The sequence below is a fragment of the Pongo pygmaeus genome, chromosome 6 (assembly GCF_028885625.2).
Source record: "Pongo pygmaeus isolate AG05252 chromosome 6, NHGRI_mPonPyg2-v2.0_pri, whole genome shotgun sequence".
Classification (NCBI taxonomy): domain Eukaryota; kingdom Metazoa; phylum Chordata; class Mammalia; order Primates; family Hominidae; genus Pongo; species Pongo pygmaeus.
This window is the reverse complement of record NC_072379.2, coordinates 111,608,673-111,628,863: the sequence shown is the minus strand read 5'-3', so window position 1 is coordinate 111,628,863 and position 20,191 is coordinate 111,608,673. Positions and strand designations below refer to the sequence as shown.

The 20,191-nt window shown below is 35.2% G+C and overlaps 1 long non-coding RNA gene across 1 annotated transcript in view; it reads left to right on the top strand.

Annotated features, from left to right (window-relative positions):
- The window catches only part of LOC129040017 (uncharacterized), a 41,544-nt gene extending 35,651 nt beyond the window's left edge, over positions 1-5,893 (top strand). Inside the window, exons 5-6 of the long non-coding RNA XR_008503528.1 lie at positions 3,837-4,017; positions 5,759-5,893. This is a non-coding gene — a long non-coding RNA (uncharacterized LOC129040017). The remainder of the gene's footprint in view (positions 1-3,836; positions 4,018-5,758) is intronic.
- The last annotated feature ends 14,298 nt before the right edge of the window (positions 5,894-20,191 follow it).

Genomic DNA, 20,191 nt, shown 5'->3' with positions numbered 1-20,191 from the left:
TCTCCAATTGGCCTGGATGTTAAAATTAGCAGGCAAGGACTTTAAAAGAAATAATCATAAAGATGTTCATGACTTAAAGAAAAAGATTATCAAAATGAGTGAACAGATGGGCAAATCTCAGCAGAGAGACAAAATTATATAAAAGAACCAAATAGCAATTCTATGACTTTATTAGTCATCAGGGAAGTGCAAATTACAAACACCATGAAATACCATTTCACACCCTTAGAATAGCTACAATTTAAAAGGTAACAACACCAAGTGTTGGCAAGAATGTATAGCAACCAGAACTTTCATATATTGCTAGGAAGAGTAAAAAAGATAAAGCCACTTTGGAAACAAGTTTTGCCACTTTCTTATAAAGTAAAATATATAAAGTAAAAAATATAAAAACATTTCCATTCTTAGGTATTTATTAAAAAACAAATAAAAAATATGTCTACATAAATATTGCAAACAAATGTTAACAGAAACAACTCAAATGTTCATTAGCGGGTTATTAGATAACTAATTATGATCTATTTATACAATGTAATACTACCCAGCAATAGAAAAAGAATGTACTATTGTGCAACAACACAAATAAATATGAAAGACATCATGTTATTTGAAAGAAGCCAGATGCAAAGGAGCACCCTGTATCCTTCCTTTTATAAGAAGTTCAACAATAAACAAAATATCCCTATACTGACTCAATCAGAATATTGATTGCATATGGGGAGCAGAGATTGATTGGAAGGGACATAGTGTAAACTCCTGGAATGATTAAAAAATGTTCTATATCTTGTTTAAATTGATGCTTACATGGCTGTATTCATCTTTTGAAACTAACCACCATGTATGTATATTTTATCTGAATTTTAAACATGGTATTAGAAAGCATCTGCAGACTATATATTCACTTATAAAATTTAAATTCCTCAAGACCATTAGAGAATATGAACCCACTGCATTTAATTATTCTCCATGAAAAATCATTGCTGTATATAGTTGTCCATGTGATCAAACATAAATACTAAATATAGAAAGCAATATGAATACAAAAAAAGAAAAAGGAACAAGAAATTTTCCAGTCTTACAAAATGCTGCTTACTTGGGAAAGGGAAACTACAGATATTTTCTGTTCCTTGTTAAAATTATTTTTGCCTTCAGAAATTTACATTATAAGTGGGAGAGAATTCAAATTGCTCCACTACTTTGGAATGGGTTCTGGGTCCAGCTAAGCAGAGTAAATTATTATAACATAGCATTTTAAATGGCATATTCACTGTATCCTAAAATCTTGTAAAAAAAAAAAAGTGACAAATTGAAAGTTAACTCACTTATATTCTGATTTTTAAAAAGTTGTCACTAGAGGTACATGATTTTTTAAAAAGACAATAAGGAGTGGGTGATTCTTAAGCAACTGTTCTCAACCCTAGTTATACGATAGAATCACCTGGCCAGATTATAAAATACTATATACCAGGACTTGAGCCTTATTAATTAAAGCAGAATCTTTATGAGGAAAGACTTTTTTTTCTATTTTATTTACTGTTACATCCCCAGAGCTTAGAACAGTGCCTGGCACATAGTAGGCTCAATGAATATTTGATGAATGAATGAATGAATGATAAACAAGTTTTTGAAAGCTAAGGAATCATTTTGGTCTTATACATAATGGCAGAATTCCTTTAGATGATGTAGAATGAAGGAATGCCAAGCTGTTATTTTATTAAAATGTTTGATAATTTGTGTTAACTTTAGCTGAAAATTATTAAGTTTTTATTGAAATTTCCTATGGATCAGGTATCATGCTAGAGTAAGGTTTATAAATGTGAAAAGACGTGATCCTGCATTTGGGAAATTCCCAGTCTATTATGGATTAGTGGCAAAGAGAAAGTCTAGCATATAAGCATTCACCCATTAATCCATTGATTAGCACTTATTTATTAAGTGCTTATTATGTGCCATACACATATGTGCTATGATACACTGTGGCAAACAAGACAAATATAATACCTGTCCTCAAGGAGCTTACTGTTTAGTAAAGGAGAAAGATAATAAATGAGGGAACAAATAATAAAATTTGTGATGAATTTGATGACCTAAATGAGTATAATGGTGTTATGTATTAACAGAATTTTGGTCAGGTGGAGAGCACTATTTTATATTGGATAGTCAGAAAATACCTCTCTAGGGAGGAAACATTTGTGTGGAGACATTCATGATGAAAAGAAGCCAACAAAGCAAAGTGCTAAGGGGAGAGAGTTTCTAGCAGAAGAAAAAACATGTTCAAAATAGTTGAAGTAGAAAAGAACTTGGCATGTTCAAGGACCTGAGAGAATCCAATTGCTGGAACATAAATAGAAAGTAGAACAAGTTGAAAGTGGAATAAAAGGTGGGGTTATAAAATGCACAGCCTGGTAGGCCATGGTAGACGGTTTGAATTTTATTAAGTAAAACGTGAATCTATTAAATAGTTTTAGGCAAAGAAATGGCATGTTGCAATTTGTGTACTTAAAAGATTATTTCTTTTTCCATATGTAGAATAGACTCAAGTGTGGACAAAAGTGGAAGCCTGTAGACTAGTTAGGAAGCCTTTGCAGAAGTCCAGGTGAGAGGTGATAGAAGCAATACATTGCTGCAATCACCGTGTCACAGGGGAAAAGTGAGCAGCTCGGAATATATTTGGAAGGAATTGTTAGGACTCGGTGAGGGATTGAGTGGATGAAAGAGAAAGAAGAATCAACATGAACCCCAGAGTTCTGGCTTATACAAATGGAAGTATTGAGGAAATATCTGCATAGATGAGAAAAAATCGGTCAACTCCACCATTTAAAATTTGGATAGAAAAGGAACCAACTAGGAGTAACCAGGGAGGGAGGGAAAAAAAAACCCTAGAGCATGAGGAATCTCAGAATCTAAAAATCTCCCTTAACAACTAGAGTATTTCAAGAAGGAAGAAGTGATCAAATATGCTCAGTGGTGCTAAGCAGCTAAGATAAGAACAGAAAAGAATCCACTGAATATGGCAAAATGAAGATTATTGGTAATCCTAACTGAAGCAATTTCAGTAGAGTGAGTGAAATAAAATTCAGATAGGAGTAGGCTGAAAAGTGAATGGGAAGCAAGGCAGTTGAAGAAGCTGAAGTAGACAACTCTTTCAAGTTTAGTTTTGAAGGGAAGCAGAAAAGTGAAATGAGAGCTTGAGGAAACTTACTGAAGAGGAGATACCAGAGAATATTTGTGCATTGATGGGAATGCTCTAGTATAGACAAAAAGATTGATGATTCAGGGAAAGAGGGACTGTCAATTAAGAAGTCAAAGAGAAGAGCATAGTAAATTAGGGTGTTCTCAAAAGAATGTGACACCAACCCACACCAGTCAGAATGGCTACTATTCTCCCCACCCCACCCCACCCTGAGACGGAGTCTTGCTCTGTCACCCAGGCTGGAGTGCAGTGGCATGATCTTGGCTCACAGCAACCTCTCCCTCCCGGGTTCAAGCGATTCTCTTGCCTCAGCCTCCCGAGTAGCTGGGATTATAGGTGCCCGCCACCACGCCTTGCTAATTTTTGTTATTTTTAGTAGAGTTTCAAATAACAGAGGTCTACATGGGCGAACTTAACAATAAAAAATAAATAAATAATAAAATTAAGGGGGCTGTTCAATAAAAAGGTACAGGTATACTATAGAATCCAAGAGTGGGAATAAAATGACAACCTGAGAAGAGGCTAGAATATTGCCAGTACTTTGTCAATAATTTATCCTTTTCTTTCCCAGTCTGTTTCCTTCTTCTCCATTCCACATATTATAATGTGGCAACTACATAACACATAATTATATTCTTTATAGGGGGAGAATAATTGACTCCATTCAAGTGTTCGCTCCTGTTTCAATCAACTATGGCTGAAGAGTGAGGAGACATTTGGAATAAATATGGCTTCTGGGGGCCCATTCCTATGGATCAGCAGCTGGCTTCTGGAGGCCCATTCCTGTGGACCGTCGATCTCATAGAAGATAATATTGTTAGAAGGTAGGCAGGCAGTTCTCACACTGTGAAGCTATTGGAAAGTGTTTTTGTTTTAAGCATGGCATGGAAGGAACATGCTCAAATCCATCATTTAAAAAAGAGAACTCCAGCAGCAATATGAATAACAGATTGGAAGTGAGATTAACCAGATTCAAAGAGGTAAGCCCAATGAGAAAACCATTAAGAAAAGTTACAAGCAAAAAATAAGAGAGTATTTTTTGTAACGGGAGAGTAATAGTAGCAATGGAAAGGCATGGGCAGATACTGAACACATTTCAGAGGTTGAATGGACCATATTTGAATATAAGTAGTGAGGAAAGGTGTAAAGGAAATGAATACTTCAAGATTCCTAGCTTGGGCAATAGGATAGATAGGATTGCTGAGAATTGAGACAAGGAAAACAAGAAAAGGAAATACAAGGTTGGAGAGGGCAATCTTGAGCCTGAAAAGTTACAGTGCATTCAATGTCAGATCCAAAGCTTAAGAATGTTGAGTAATCAGTACTTGAGAGATACATAGGTAATAGTTGGCGCTTCAGGATCACATAAGATCATTCAGAAAATTCATGTAGAATGAGAAAAGAGAGTAGTTTGCTCAGAAAATTCCAGCAGAAGAGATGGTACTAAAAGAAAGATAAAGAGCAAACAGAGACACATGGGAAGAATAAGAGCTGCATCTTAGAAGCCAAGAAGGAGTTTTAAGAGGAAGGAAATGATAAACAATCAAATTCTGCAGAAAAAAAAAGTAGGATGAGAGCTGAAAGAGGCTAACATATTTGACAATCACATCATTGCTGACCTTTCTCGAAGCAATTTCCGCAGAGTTGCGGGGGTGAAAACCAGATTGCAGTGGGCTGAAATTAGACTGAGAGACAAGGAAGTAGAAGCAATGCCTATGACCTGCTCTTTCCAAAACTGTGTGTCAACTGAAGTATATACTGCCAGATAATGGTTTATTCTGTTAAAATTTATTTTATCACTATATTGTTTGGACTAAAACTAGATCATTAACAAAGCTCGAATTGAACCATGGACTCCTGAATTCCACATTTCTAGAAGTCATCTTACCTGCAGGCAAATTAATTCTATAGCCTTCTGTAGACGTAGTTCCAATAATATATCTCATCCTTATTTTCAGTGGTATTCATGGTATTTATTTTCAGTGGTATTCATCGTATTTTCTCCCACCATCTTTCCCTTTTACTCCATCTCAGCTCTCAGACACATGACCTTTTTGCCAATCTCGTTACAGCTTGTGCTCATTTTCAGTTTCCTATCAACTGGGGTAATTGCTTCCTACAAAACCCACTCTCCTATTAACTGGCTCATTACCTTGAGTTAAAAGTTCAGAAACTTCTTCAAAGTGAAAACACTGTAGAGTCCTGAAAAGAAACTACTTTTGAAGATGCTGACACATGTGTATGCCAAGACAATTCTTGGGTTGTATTCAATGATTTACAGACCCAACCCATTCCGTGTTAAGTTTCTATCAGCATTAATTTTCCTCCTTCACTATAATGGTACATTTATTACTCTCCAAGTCATAATAGCAGACATATAGAGTAGAAGAAGACAAAATCAGTTAATGTGTTGATCACAGCTCTATGTTGATAGAGCTAATGTGGTTCAGAAAAGAAATACTATTAAAGTTCCTCTAGTTCTCTCTCCAGCTGAAGACAATTAGCTTAATAAACATTTATACTCATTATTTCCATGCTAACTAGTTTTATCTTTGCATTTTTTAGGCTTACCTCAATGATGCTGAACATCCTAAAAAGCTTCTGCTGCTTTGAGTCAGCGAAAAAGACCAAGAAACATGAATTTAAAAAAAAAATTTCAAATGTTATAAAATAAATAATATGAACTCATTATACCTACAATGAATAATTTAAATTCTTCTTTGGTAGTCCAGGTAAATATCTTCTCAAATAGATTTTTTTAAGCATCTGTATAAGTTCAAGATGTACATCACTTCATGTAGAATAACATCTCCTAAAAAGAACTAAAATGCCTCAGTATACAACCAGCTGACCCGGCTATCAAACACTTATTTAGCACATATTACATGATGGACACTTTGATGTAGATATGGACCTTGGGTTGTGTCCTCAAGGATCATACAGTGGGTTGAGGAGATAGGATATGCTATCCATAGGAAAGTAAATAATAATATGACAGCTTATTTTCAATGAGAAGTGAATAGTACAAAGAATAAGAGCTGCCAGATTTCAAAAGGAAAGAGCTATCACACAGAGGCAGAACAATTAGAAATTTTTCATGAAGGAAGTGTTCTTTGTGCTGGACCTTGGAGAAAGTATAGAATGTAGATTAGCAAAAAGGCATGGAAAAGGCATTATAGGTAGGAGAGACAAGTTAGGCAAAGGTCCATTAGAATTGCTCAAGATATAATAGACCAACTTGGCCTGAAAAAGGCCTGGAAGTGTCCTCTTTTGTGCTCTGTGAGAAGTTTGCCATCATGTAAAAAGTCTAACTACCCTAAGGCTACCATGCACTGAGAAGCCCAGCCTATCCAGGTGGAGAGGTCCTGTAGAGAATTGAGGCCACTGGCCCTGAGCTCCCAGTTGAAATAGACAATATCAACATGTCAGCAGGGTGAATGAGACCATCTTGGAAGTGGGTCCTCCAAGAGTAGTTGAGCCATCCTGCCTAAATTTCAGCATTTTGAGCAAATAAATGATTTATACCATTTTAAATCACTATATTTTTGAGTGAATCACTGACTTTTTTCTTAATTAAGCATGGGTTTTAAAACTATGAAAACCCTAGAAGAAAAACTAGGCAATGCCATTCAGGACATAGGCACGGACAAAGATTTCATGACGAAGACGCCAAAAACAACTGCAACGAAAGCAAAAATTGACAGATGGGATCTCATTAAACTGAAGAGCTTCCATACAGCAAAAGAAACTACCATGGGAGTGAACAGACAACCTACAGAATGGGAGAAAAATTTTTGCAATCTGTTCATCTGACAAAGGTCTAATATCCAGCATCTACAAGGAACTTAAATAAATTTACAAGAAAAAAACAAACAAACCCATTAGAAAATGGGCAACGGACATGAAAAGATACTTCTCAAAAGACATACATGTGGCCAACAATCATACAAAAAAAAACTCAACATCACTAACGATTAGAAAAATGCTAATCAAAACCACAACAAGATACCATCTCATAACCTGTCAGAATGGCTATGAATAAAAAGTTAAAAAACAACAGATGCTGGTGAGGATGTGGAGAAAAAGGAATGCTGTTACACTGTTCGTGGGAGTGTAAATTAGTTCAACCATTGTGGGAGACAGTGTGGCATTTCCTCAAAGACCTAGAGGCAGAAATACCATTTGACTCAGCAATCACATTACTGGGTATATACCCAAAGGAATATAAATCATTCTATTATAAAGATACATGCATGCACATGTTCACTGCAGCATTATTCACAATAGCAAAGACATGGAATCAACCCAAATGCCCATCAATAATACACTAGATAAAGAAAATGTGGTACATATACACCATGGAATACTATTCAGCCATAAAAAGGAATGAGATCAAGTCCTTTGCAGGGACATGGATGAAGCTGAAGGCCATTATCTTCAGCAAACTAACACAGGAACAGAAAATAAAATACCACTATTCTCACTTACAACTGTGAGCTGAATGATGAGAACATATGGACACATATAGGGGCACAACACACACTGGGGCCTGTTGGAGGGTGCTGGGGGGAGAAGGGAGAGCATCAGGAAGAATAGCTAATGGATTCTGGGCTTAATACCTAAGTGATGAGATGATCTGTGCAGCAAACTACCATGGCACATGTTTACCTATGTAACAAACCTGTACATCCTGCACATGTACCCCTGAACCTTAAAAAAGTGTGTTTAAATTGTGAGATAAGGAATCAAGAGGGCCTGTTGCTTCACTATTGTTCACTTTCCTAGCTTTAAGTTTTCTCTTCTATTTATCATAAGTATTTATCCTTAAATGCCATGTCAAATGATGACTGGTTAATTAATTATTATTATTTTTTAGTTCAAAGGGTCCCTTCTAATGTTATTTATCTTTTAACAAGGGAAGACAGGAATATTTTCAAGATCCAAGTATTTAAAAAGGTGGAGGTGGGGTAGGATTGGGGTATGTAATGAAGTAGAAAGAAAAGGAAACATGTAAAATCACCATGTAGGAGACCAACATATCCAATATAAGCTATACTGCTTTGGGTTATCTAGCTCATAATTTTTCTTTGCCTAATTTCTCTACTTAGAAATACCATGTCACTTACAGTGTGTTTTTAATTGAGAAAAGTTAATTACTAATTATTGTTTTGTAAAACTCATATGCCAATTTATTCTAGGCTAAAATCAACTTGGCAGATAATTATTTTTAAATAACAAACAAAAGACTTTTCCTATCTGATGCTTTTCCCAAAACATACAATATAAACCAAAGAGTAGAACAAAATAATGTGTTACACTTCCTTCAACTAGTCTACCATCACTTCTGTTTAACTGGTTTGATACATTCATGAAAAATTTCCATTAAAAGACATATTCTTCTAAAACTAATTTAAAACAAAACTCTTATTAATATTTTCAGTTCCTACCACTATCAATTATTTGGAATTAGACCAGGTTAAGAATTTAAAACTTTGCCTATCATTTTCTATTTTAAAGTCATGGGTATTGACAGGTACGCTGAGCCTTTGCTATTTTCACAATAAACTGATTACTTGGTTGATTTAGGTAGCAAAAAAGATAATGAACCTGTATCAAATTTCTACTTACATTATTTTATGCATAGTAAATAAAAATTTCATTGCTGCGCATCCTCTTGCTAGTAACTACAAATTTTATAGAAATACAATTTTTTATTATTTTGCCACTGAAGCTGCAATGACTAGCAGAATGTCTGGCATATAACAAGTGCAGAATTATTTTTAATAGATTTATTGAGGTATATTAATATACAATAAAATGCACACATTTAAATTGTTTTGACATTTTGACAATTGTTTTGACACACGAAATAAGTTTTGACACATGTACAGACTCATAAAGCCCTCACCAAAATCAAGGTAATCAACATATTCATTACTCCCAAAAGTTTCCTCATGCTTTCTTTGTAATCTCGCCCAACAATCACCCTGCACCCCATCCCCATGCAACCAGTGATCTGTTTTCTGTCACCATAGATTAGTTTGCATTTTCTAGAATTTGATATAAGTGAAATCGAACAGTATATATTGTTTTCTGCCTGGCTTCTTTCACTCAGTTTAATTATTTTGAGATTCATTTGTTATGTGCGAAACCATAGCTTATTTATTTTTATTCGTTTTGTTGACTAGTATTCTATTGTATGGCTGTACTACAGTTTGTTTATCCATTCATCTGTTGATGAACATTTGAGTCATTCCCAGTTTTCGGCTTTTACAGATTAAGCTACTGTGAGATGGGAACATACGTCTTTATATAGACATACTTTGATTTTTCTTGGGTGATACTTCAGAGTAGGATGGCTGGATCATATGGTAGGTGTATGTTTGACTTTTTAACAGACTGCCAAACTGTTCTCCAAAGTGATTCTACTATTTAACATTTTCATCTGCATTGTATAGCATTCTCCCTTCCTCTCACTGTTGGTATGGTCAGTCTTTTGAATTTTAGCCACTCTCATAGGTATACAGTGGTATCTCATTGTGGTTTTGCTTTTCCCTAATGTTTAATGATGTTTAGCATTCATGCATTTTTTTTTTTTTTTGCCATCTGTTCATCATTTTTAGTGAAGTGTCTTCATGTCTTTTTCCCATTTGGTATAGGAAGGGAGTTGGTTGTTTTCTCATTACTTAGCTTTAAAAGCTCTTTGTATATTCTGGATATTAGTCCTTTATGAGACATACGATTTCAAATATTTTCTCCCATTCAGTGGCTTATCTTTTCGGTCCTTTAACAGTGTCTTTCAAAGAGCAGAAGTTTATGATTTTGCTGAAGTCCAAATTATCAATTTTATATGGATTGTATTTTGAGTCAACCCTAAAAAAAAAATTGCCTGACTGAAGGTCATAAAGATTTTCTCCTATATTTTCTTCTAGAAGTTTTATAGTTTTAGGTTTTATATTTAGGTCTGTGTTCCATTTTGAGTTAATTTGAAGGGTTTTTTTGCATATGGATGTCCGATTGTTTCAGCATTATTTGTTGAAAATATGACTCTTTCTCCACTGACTTGCTTTTGCGTCTTTGTGGAAAATTCAGTTATTTATACACATGTGGGTCTGTTTCTGAACTCTGTCTCCTGTTCCATTGATCTATCTGTTATTTATGCCAATACCACACTGTCTTGATTACTGTGGTTATATACTACTCTTAAAATATTCAACTTTCTTCTGTGTTTTCAAAATTGTTTCAGATCTTCTAGTTTCTTTGTTTTTCCATATGAACTTTAGAATCAGCTTATCTTTTTTTGTTTGTTTGTTTGTTTTTTGAGAGAGAGCCTCACTCTGTCACCCAGGCTGGAATGCAGTGCCAATGATCACGGCTCACCACAGCCTCAACCTCCTGGGCTCAGGTGATCCTCCCACCTCAGCCTCCTGAATAGCTGGAACTATAGGCACACACCACCACGTCCAACTAATTTTTGCAGTTTTTGTAGAGACAGGGCTTTGCCATGTTGCCCAGGCTTGTCTCAAACTCCTGGGCTCAAGCAATCCTCCCACGTCCACTTCCCAAAGTGCCAGGATTACAGGCATGAGCCACCATGCCTGTCCCAGCTTATCAATTTCTACCAAAAAAAATTATTACCAGAATTTTGCTTGAGACTTTTTTTATTCTTTAGGTCAATCCAAGGAAAATCGACGTATTATAACCGTATTGAGACTTCTGACTCATGGCTCAATATATTTTTATTAAATAAAAGAAGAATTTTTGAAACTTGGGTTTCGGAATAATTTTCAGAAGCTCTAGGAAAAATAGAAATATCATGTTTAACTGCTGAAAGAAATCATAGATGACACAAACAAATGGAAACACATCTCATGCTCAGGGTGGGGGGAGGAAATCAATGTTGTGAAAATTACCATACTGCCCAAAGCAATCTACAGATTCAGTGCAATTCCTATGAAAATACCATCATCATTCTTCACAGAACTAGAAAAAAAATCCTAAAATTCATATGGAACCTGCATAGCCAAAGCAATACAAAGCAAAAAGAACAAATCTGGAGGCATCACATCACCCAACTTCGAACTATACTACAAGGTTATCGTTACCAAAACAGCATGGTACTTGTATAAAAATAGGCACATAGACCAATGGAACAGAATAGAGAACTCAGAAATAAAGACAAATACTTATAGCCAACTGATCTTTGACAAAGCAAACAAAAACATAAAGTGGGGAAAGGACACCCTATTCAACAAATGGTGCTGGGATAATTGGCAAGCCACATGTAGGATAATGAAACTGGATCCTCATCTCTTACCTTATACAAAAACCAACCAAGATGGATCAACGACTTAAATCTAAGGCCTGAAACCATAAAAATTCTAGAAGACAACATCAGAAAAGCCCTTCTAGACATTGGCTTAGGCAAAGAATTCATGACCAAGAACCCAAAGCAAATGCAACGAAAACAAAAATAAATGGGACACAAACCAAAAAGCTCTGTACAGCAAAAGAAAGAATCAGCAGAGTTAACAGATAACCCACAGAGTAGGAGAAAATATTCATGAAGCATGCATCTGAGAGAGGACTAATATCCAGAATCTACAAGGAATTCAAACAAATTAGCAAGAAAACAAATAAATAATCCCATCAAAAAGTGGGCAAAGAACATGAATAAATAATTCTCAAAAAAGATATATCAACAGCCAACAAATATATGAAAACATGCTCAACATCACTAATTATCAGGGAAATGCAAATTAAAATTACAATGAGATACCACCTTACTTCTGCAAGAATGGCCATAATATGAAAAAGACACTTGCACATGCATGTTTATAGCAGCAAAATTCATAATTGCAAAAATATGGAACCAACATACCTGCCCATCAACCAATGAGTGGATAAAGAAAATGTGGTGTATATACACCATGGAATGTGGTATATATACACTCAGCCATACAAAGAAATAAGATAATGTATGTTGCACCAACTTGGATGTAGCTGGAGGCCATTATTCTAAGTGAAGTAACCCTCAGGAATGAAAAACCAAATAATGTATGTTCTCACTTATAAGTAAGAGCTAAGCTGTGACAATGCAAAGGCTTAAGAACGATATTGTGGGCTTTGGAGACTTGTAGGGAAGGATGGGAGGGGGTTGAGAAATAAAAGACTACACACTGGGTACAGTGTACACTGCTCAGGTGACAGGTGCACCAAAATCTCAGAAATCACCACTAAAGAGCTTATCACTGTAACCAAAAACCACCTGTTCACCAAAAGCTATTGAAATTTTAAAAAGAAATAAAATAAAAATGCATAATTTAAAAATGTACATAGTATTCATATGGTTCAAAACTCCAAAATTATAAAAGAATAGAGTATCCCTCCCATTCTTGCCTCCCAGGAACCCAATTCTTATCCTCCATGATCTGCACATTAAAAGTTTCCTCATTCATTTTTATGGCCCTGGATGTAGGGCCATAAAATGGCCTGTAAGGATGTTCCATAATTTATTTAATCAGTGTCTTAGTGAGGGACATTTAGATTATTTCCAATTCTTTGCCACTACAAAAATTCCACAATAAATAACCTTGTACAATCATAATTTCCTACATGTATGTACATAGCCGCAGAATAAATTCTTTAAAATGGGATTGACACCTCAAAGGGTATAGATATTTATACTTTTGATAGTTATTGCCAAATTGCCATCCAAAGGCAATAGAAAAATGTATATTCTCAATTTTTAGATCTTTGTAAATCTCATAGATGAAAAATGTCATCGGAGCGCAGTTTTTTATTTCTTTTACTATGAATGAGGCAAGTATATTTTGATATATTTAAGAACAATTTATATTTCTTTGTATGAACTACTTAAATGTTCTTACTTTAGTTACTTCATTTGTACCTCAGTTTCTTCATAGGGTTGTTGTAAAGATAAAATAATTCTTAAGCAGAAATATCAAGGACAGTGCCTAGAACATAATAAGCACCATGTAAGTGGTTACTCTTATTGCCATCATCATCATTTGTTCATATCCTTTATCCATTTTTCTACTGGGTTGTTGATCTGTCCTCCTATTTTTGTAGAAATTACTGAAGTGTAACAAGGCTGGCCACATATCACACATCTCAGTTTGTCTGAGAGAGTCCCAATGTATGCCTATTGTCTTAGCATAATAATTAATAATGCCCCTGTACACTTTCAAATGGTAGTGATTTGAATGATATGGTCACTTTCAAATGGTAGTGATTTGAATTATATGGTAAAGTAAATTAAAACTGCATCTGAAATCTCAAAAAAAAAGACAAATACATAGAAACAGAGAGTGGAATGGTGGTTACTATAGGTGGGGATTGGGAACACACAAAGGGGATGGGGAGATGGAGGTAAAAGGGTACAAAGTTGTAGTTGTATGTAGGATGAAAAAGTCTAGAGAGTAAGACTAAAGATCCAATGTATAGCATGAGGACTACAGTTAATAGTGTTGCATTGCATGCTGGAAATTTGCTGAGAGAATAGATTTCAGGTGCTTTTAACACACAAAGAGGGAAAGGTAACTGTGAGAAGATGTGTATATTAACTTTCTTGACTGCAGTAACCATTCCACTGTGTATATCAAAACATCATGTGGTCAGGAACAATGACTCATGCCTGTAATCCCATTGCTTTAGGGAAGGCAAGGCAGGGAGGATCCCTTGAGAGCAGAAGTTCAAGACCAGCCTGGGCAACATAGTGAGACCCCCATCTCTAAAAAAGAAAAAAAAATCAATTAGCCAGGCATGGTGACACACACCTGTGGTCCTAGCTACTCAGGAGGCTGAGGGGGGACAATCACTTCAGCCCAGCAGCTTGAGGTTACAGTGAGCTGTGATTGTGCTACTGCACTCCAGCCTGGACAACACAGCAAGGCCCTATCTCTAAAAAGAAAATTTTAAAAAAAATAATTAAATATATATAATTTTTAAAAAAGAAATATCATGTTTATTAAAATATGGTAGTAAATTTTGATCTGGATTTTCATAAAACATTTATTCTAATTATCTTACAGAAACTTTGGGGGAGAGATAACAGTCAACTTTAGGAATTATATGGAATTATATGGTGATAACTTCATACTTTGACATATAAAACCTTGTAATTTCAGAGCTAATATGGGAATATGTTCTACCTTCAGGAAAAGAAAAAAATGGGAAGTCAGTGACAAACTATTAAAGTCTAAAGAGAGACTGATGTACATTTAATAAAAGAAGTGTAAATTTAGCTTCCTGCATTTAGAAAAATTTCACTTTTTCTAGCCCCTTAGAAACAATTTACATCTATACCATTTATTCACATTCGTACTTTTTTAACTTTTTGAAACACTTTCAGTCCATAATTTCTTTTTATTCACACAACTTTGTGAGGTAGAAATGGTAAGTCGTCATCATCTGACAGGTGAGGAAACCAAGGAACCTAGCAGATAGCAGATCACTTCAAATCACAGAGAAAGCTAGCGAACACTGCTTCTCGATCACCTAATTCTCTTCCAGAATGTCTCAGCACTAGCCACCTCTGTGCAATAAAAAAATAGAACTCGCTTCAGCGAGTTCAAATAGAAAAGGCATCCCAGATCTCCAGAAGGATCAGAGAGGCAGACTTGGAGACTACACAGCCCAGATCCCCACATAAGTCGACCCAGCAACTACTCTGGGAAAGACCCATTGCCCCTATTATTTGGCTTATAAAGCAAATGTTAGACACTGGAAGGTAGACCCTCAGGCTTGGTGATCCTAAAAGAACTACACCTCCACTCTCCCTCAACAGGCCAAAAGATTCCCTATAGCTTCTACTTTGTCATTTTGCTCTCTTCCAAATAGACATTTCATTCAGAGACTATGGTTAGCAGAGCCTAGGTCACTTCTCTGAGCCTGCATTCAGAATGTAAGAAATCTCCCCAGGTAAAAATGATGTTTGAAAGGACTGAGTAGACTCAACATGGCAAGGTACATCTCATAAAGCTTTCTCAAAATCAATATGAGTCATAGAATTACTGTGGTTTGGGGACTGATAGGGATCTTTCCAATTGCCAGTATTTTATAAATTTTAGGCTGTGATTCATTAGAGGGCCATAAAATCAACGTAGTGTACCCTATAGTTTTAAAAAACTAAAAATAGAATGGAAAATACCACCATGCACTGCATTAATGAAGATAAGTATTGCTTGGTGAAACTTTTGTCCTCATTATATATATGGGTATAAATTTATATATATATATATATGTAGAGTATATGCCTCAGTGTCCTGTGCTCCCAGGTAAAATGTATTTCTTACTAGAGTCACAGTAAAAAAAATAAAATGGAAAAACACTAGTCAAATCCAACCTCTTCATTTTATATTTGACAGAGGATAAATAAGGCTCAGAGAACCTTGCTCTGTTGGTTAATGCAAGGCTGGAATTAGGACACAGAAAATTTTAGTCTTACATTTCATTGTAAGGACATTATCTATCACTTAGAAGAAGTGTACTTCTTTTTTATGTAGATCTATTCCTACATTAGCCCTGTTATGATTATCAAATATATTTCATTAATTAGTATATCACAAAATAGTATGTTTTATAATTGTATTTTGAGGTAAGCATTAATTAATGATTGTCACTTGGTTAACAGCAGTCTATTAACTTTTGAAAGATAACAAATTTGTGTGTTATTTTGAATACTTTTAATGTTCGCAGTTATGAATTGCAGGGAAGTCATTGAAATAGTAGTTAAAGATATAAATTTCTAAAGAAAATAACCCTATTTTTAATAAATAGAAGGATTTTTAAGTTGTAATCTGCCATATTGAATAGAAATATATCACTAAAAATATTTTTCTTGTTAGTTCTCCACTGTTTGTTTCTATCAAAACATTAAATATGGAATTTTCCAAAGAAAGTTTCTATGATTTCAAATAAAATATGAAAAACAAAAGGCTTAACAATTCTCTACAATGTGCTCAACTAAAGATATATCTACTTTTTAAAATTCTGAATACAACAAATCATTTAAACTTCATGGATATTTTTATATTCATGGGTAAGAATTTTGGAAAGAATGGTAAATATTTTCAAAATAATATAGATTTTACTTTTCCAGTCCTCATTTTAATTGAATTCCTAAAGATTCTATTTCTAAATAGCCATGAACCAAAGATTTGTCCAGCTTGGAATACAGCCGTATCTTCAATAATAAAGCTGATCAAGTCTTTTTGCACAATTGACATACACTGTTGTTTGAACATTTTTATGTTTTAGAAACAGAAGTTTAATATTAATACTTTTATTATGCAACATTAACATCTAATTGCTTTTATGATTTTTATAACAAAGACGGCCAAAGCAAAGTAGATAATACCAAGTCACTGAAGAATAAAAATAAATAATGCTTTAGATCATTCAAAGAAGCCCAATTTCTTTTTTTTCTTTCTTTCCTTTTTTTTATTTGAGACAGGGTCCCACTCTGTCACCCAGGCTGGAGTACAGCGGCAAGGTCATGGCTCACTGCAGCCTTGACTTTCTGGTCTCAAGCGATACTCCCACCTCAGGCTCCCGAATAGCTGGGACTATAGCTGTGCACCACAACACCCTCCTAATTTTTGTATTTTATGTAGAGATAGGGTTTCGCTCTGTTGCCCAGGCTGGTCTTCAACTTCTGGGCTCAAGTGATCGTCCCACCTCAGCCTCCCAAAGTGACCTGGATTACAGGTGTGAGCCACCAAATTTGGCCAGGAACCCCAATTTCTATTATGCAGTCTTCTCACTTCTATAGGAATACTCAAGAGGGTCAGAATGAAATGTACAACACTTTTACAAAGTACACCCAGAATCTACTGGTTAACTCAGGGCCTCATCCCAGATTTTGATATGGATTTTTAAGTTTACTTTTCATCACCCATTAATTTTTTCAAACTCCCACTGAGAATAGAACATATTTTATTACTGCAATATGTTGACTCTTTACATCCTTTGTAGGAATTTGTGTTACTTACAAAGAATATAACTGTAAACAAAGATGACAAGGTATTTTTCTCCCCAAAAACATTTTTTCTGTACTGAGTGGTTCTTGAACAAAAGAAGCTTACTTGACCTACCTAATGTGTAAGGAATTAGGTACAGAAGCTGGTTAGGTAAGGCAAAGAATGAGGATGAGAAATTTACTTATCAGGGGTTTAGAGCAGTCATTAGAAAAGCCTCTTCTTCCCAGACTGGTTTGTCCTGCTCAGTGAAGAGTGTTTTATTCCAACATCCTCTTTCTCTAACAGGCATTTAAAATAATGAGAGAATTTTTTAAAAACAAGATATTTACAGTAAATAAAAACCTGTCACCACAAAGTGGGGAAAGTTGCTGACATTTTCCTGGGCATAGGATATGCTCATTGAATATGGCACCAAGCCTGCTTCCTTCAGTGAATCCATTTTATCAGCAATTAGGACAGTTGTTTCCCTTAAATGGAGAATTCCATTACAATTCCTCAGCAACCTTAACAGATAGAAAGCTTTTTGTAATCTTACTAACTACACAGGAGGAAAGTAGTTATAAATTCCCTTTTGTGCTGTGGTGGATAGTCAGCTGAAAAAAAATCACCTTAAAATGTTTCTCAGGACATGTTGGCCTATACCTCATTTGAATTCATGCATCTTTAAAATAAAATCTGTGCCTGGTGCCATGGCTCGCACCTGTAATCCCAGCACTTTGGTAGGCCGAGGTGGGTGGATCACCTGAGGTCGGGAGTTTGAGACCGGCCTGATCAACATGGAGATACCCCGTCTCTACTATAAATACAGAATTAGCCGGGCATGGTGGCACATGCCTGTAATCCCAGCTACTTGGGAGGCTGAGGCAGGAGAATCGTTTGAACCCAGGAGGCGGAGGTTGCAGTGAGCCGAGAATGTGCCACTGCACTCCAGCCTGGGCAACAAGAGCGAAACTCCATCTCAAAATAAAATAAAATAAAATAAAATAAATCTTATTTTTATTTTTTAAATAAAATCTTTATAACAAAAAATTTAAATAAATTTTAAAAATTTAAAATTTTTTAAGTGAAAATTTTAAAAATTTAAAATTTTTTAAATGAAAATTTTAAATAAATTTTCTAAATAAAAAATTTAAAGAAAATAAAAAGATTTTATTTTCTGTAAAATAAAATCTGGCTGTCCAATTGTTATTTCTTTGGTTGCTTTTCAAGAAAGTGTGAAGTCAAAAAGTAATTTTAAAAGGTAGGACTCTTCAATCTGCTTGAACAACGACAACTAGATAGTCTTAAATAAGTTCCTTTTATTTATTCTTACGTTGGTATTTTAAGTTAAATATTATACCAATAAGAATAGCTAGTTATGAAACAGCAGGAAATTCCACATATTTATTAAAAATAGACATGTTTTTAAAATCTCATTAATGACTTTGTAAATTGTAATACCTACCTTTGGTAAGGGTGCAATGAAGTAAACATCCATAGGTACTACTGGACATGGCATAAACTGCTACTATCTTTCAGAAAAGGCAATTTCATAATATACATCAAAACCCTAACATGTTTGACCCTTTGCTTCAGAAATTGAACTTTTAGGAGTTTAGCCTGATGGAATGTATAATTAAAGAAATGGACAAATACTTGTGTGCAAATGTGTTTGTCATGACATTATCCGTAATACAAAAAAGCTGGAGAAAACATACATCTACAATAACTGGGAATTGGTTAATGAAATAGTAGGCTATTCATACAATAGATTGCCACATAGGCATCAAGAAATATCCTATTTGAAATTAGTATATACAAACAAAGAAGAAATGTTAACAGTTGTTATCTCTCAGTCCAGATGATTTATTTTCTTTACTCTTTTCTGTATTTTCCAAATTTCCTTCAGTGAACATCTCCATTTAAGAGGACTTAAAGGTTCATTTGCTAGTGTTATGCTGAAAAGTTCCTTAAAAAAAAAAAAAAACTACAGTTCAGCACAAGTGAAATTTAATGCTCTTTTTACTATCATTGTACCTTTCGAATATCTGCACCATTATTTGCCTTCCATATGTATTAAAATACGGAAAGAGCCAAAAGAGATATGTAATTCAAGCTCCCCTTTCTTCCCAAATGAAATTCCCCCAAATAAGACCACCATATTTTCAATTTATTAGGCACTTCCGCTTAACTTCTCTTCATAATTATAAGGAATTCTTTTGAAGTTTATTTGTCCCTGTCTTTGTGTTTCATCTGTCTCTTCACTGTGCTGTAGGGACACATCTTCCGCCTTCAAATTCCATCAATCTCCCTTCACCTCCTGCTTCTCCTGTGTCCTAGACAGTGTGTATAATTCTTTGCTCTTCAGCGTATTCAATATAAAGAAGGTAGCATATAAAACAGTTACATAATGCAAGCTTTATTTGTAGTTAGAAAATCATTATCAAAATGTTCCCATTGCAGTCATTTCCATAGGCTGTCACGTAACCAACACCTGCAATGGGGAAGTGGTACACAATCCAACACAACTCATTAGGGGCTCTCAGTCTATTGAATCTCTGACACTCCAGCAGCCTCAGTACCACTTCAGGAGCCAATGCAGTCTACCTCTCTCCAGAGAGCAGTGTTCCACCTTTCTGTGACAGAAGTCAACAATCGCGTTCCCCAAAAGAAGGAGAAGAAGTGGAGGAGGGTGAACAGGTTACCAAACCCACTTAGATACACTCCGCATAGACTAACTCTCCAAATTAAAGGACAGGAGGTCACCTGAGCTGACCATAAAAGCTCAGAGTGCTGATGCGAATAAGATCAGGGCAGACTGCTTATTAATACCGTGGTCACTACAAAAGTTCTTGAGGGCATCTGCTGTGAGTTTTCCATCGTTCCTTATTGTCCTCCTGCATCTCCTGTTGCTTTTCTTGGCCCTCTCCTTTTCGCATTTTCTATGTCCTTTGCCCAGTAGTAGTACTGCAGGCATTAACCATTGTCGACCTGAGAAATTAGCATTTGGTAGCCA